Here is a 1991-nt window from a genome sequence, read left to right as displayed (position 1 = left end):
CTGATCCGTGAGGTCATCGGTGCTTTCGACCGACGGTGTAGTGTGACCTGATAATACGTCAACTTCTCGAAGTTGACTTCTACTTAATGGGACGCTTTGTGTCCAGCAAAATGAGATTGAGCGATAACAGGTCCATGATGCCCTTAGATGTTCTGGGCTGCACGCGCGCTGCAATGTGAGCAGCAGCGTGTACCCTATCCCGAAAGGGACGGGAAATCACTGAAATGCTCATTTAGTCGGGATTATGGATTGAAACGGTCCATATGAACCTGGAATTCCCAGTAAGTGGTGGTCATTAGCTAGCGTTGATTACGTCCCTGCCCTTTGTACACACCGCCCGTCGCTACTACCGATGGATTATTCAGTGAGGTCTCTGGAAGTGAACATTTGTTGGTCCCTCGCGGATTGCATTTGACTCGCTGAAGTTGACCGAACTTGACGATTTAGAGGAAGTAAAAGTCGTAACAAGGTTTTCGTAGGTGAACCTGCGGAAGGATCATTACTGATGCAAGCGTGCGAATCGACTGGCCATAGGACTCAAGTACGTGGGTCCACTGCGCGTGCGCTTCCCGTGCGCGTCGCGTAGAAACAATCACGTCCTACCATTGAGTGTTTTGCTCTTTACTACTGTCATCGTGCGCTTGCTTTGCCTGCCGGAGGCACAGTGCGCAATTTTTTTTATGTTTTGATATGTTTTGTGCTATTGTTGATATTTTGCGAAAAAAACCCTAGGCAGGGGATCACTCGGCTCGTGGATCGATGAAGACCGCAGCTAAATGCGCGTCAGAATGTGAACTGCAGGACACATGAACACCGACTAGTTGAACGCATATTGCATATTATACACCCAGTATGATGTACACATTTTTGAGTGCCTATATTTATCGATTCAACTATACGTGTACCCTCCGCACGTATGCGTAGTGATGTTTTCCTACCTTCATTGGTGGTAAAACATTGAAGATCATTGTGCTCGCCCACAATGCTGATATGTACAACCGTTACCCAAGTGTGGCAACGTGCCGGTTGCTGCGTCTAGGTAGTACAGTACGGCAAATAATCTATAAGTAGGCCTCAAATAATGTGTGACTACCCCCTGAATTTAAGCATATTAATAAGGGGAGGAAAAGAAACTAACAAGGATTCCCCGAGTAGCTGCGAGTGAAACGGGTGGAGCGTAGAGGCGATACCCGGTGCGGTGTCTGCCTGGTTCCGTGTACTGGAAATTCTGTCATCTGCCATAATCATAATCAGTCCCGATTCAAGTTCAACTTGAACGTGGCTCTAACTCCCATAGAGGGTGATAGGCCCGTAGAACGGCGCTGATGTTGGAAAATTTTTCCATGGAGTCGTGTTGCTCGATGGTGCAGCACCAAGTGGGAGGTAAACTCCTGCTAAAGCTAAATATCACCACGAGACCGATAGCGAACAAGTACCGCGAGGGAAAGTTGAAAAGCACTCTGAATAGAGAGTCAATAAGTACGTGAAACTGCCTAGGGCTCAAGCCCGGTGAACTCGATTATCCGAGGCGGAGATGTTCACCTGTGGCTGGGCCGGGCTCACCCGGTTCGCCTCGGGGCATTTATCTCCTACCACAAGAGGACATTGCGATCCATTACAAACAGCTTGTAGCCCCCGTGGCAGCAAATCGGGTCCGACAGGTTGCCCCTAGGTGCTGGTTGTTAGTTCCACCGTAGCGACGTTCAGTTCTGAAGGCCTACGTCGCGAGCCGGAGCCTAACGCACGTGGTGTGCAGTCAGACACGTAATGGACCCTACGCGTGACACCGTCCTGTATGCCTTCTTGCATACTCTAATAACACCGTCCTGCATGCTTTCATGCATACACACTCCGGTTTTTGGTTATGGCGGACTGTCGATCGGCAATGAGCAAATCGAGGTACCTTCGGGACCCGTCTTGAAAAACGGACCAAGAAGTCTATCTTGCGCGCAAGCCAATGGTGAGCCGCGTGCCCCTCCCGGGTGCGCTGG

The 1991-nt window shown here is 49.9% G+C and overlaps 1 non-coding gene and 1 pseudogene across 1 annotated transcript; both read left to right on the top strand.

The window, feature by feature from the left end:
* The first annotated feature begins 724 nt into the window (after window positions 1-724).
* LOC129719314 (5.8S ribosomal RNA) lies at window positions 725-877 on the top strand. The gene has a single exon (XR_008727200.1). It is a non-coding gene; the product is annotated as a 5.8S ribosomal RNA (ribosomal RNA).
* A 192-nt stretch (window positions 878-1069) lies between these two features.
* Window positions 1070-1991, top strand: part of LOC129719310 (large subunit ribosomal RNA) — a 3674-nt pseudogene continuing 2752 nt past the window's right edge.

This window comes from Wyeomyia smithii, chromosome 1, assembly GCF_029784165.1.
Source record: "Wyeomyia smithii strain HCP4-BCI-WySm-NY-G18 chromosome 1, ASM2978416v1, whole genome shotgun sequence".
Taxonomy (NCBI): Eukaryota; Metazoa; Arthropoda; class Insecta; order Diptera; family Culicidae; genus Wyeomyia; species Wyeomyia smithii.
The sequence above is the reverse complement of the archived record's forward strand: the minus strand, read 5'-3'. Positions and strand labels throughout refer to the sequence as shown.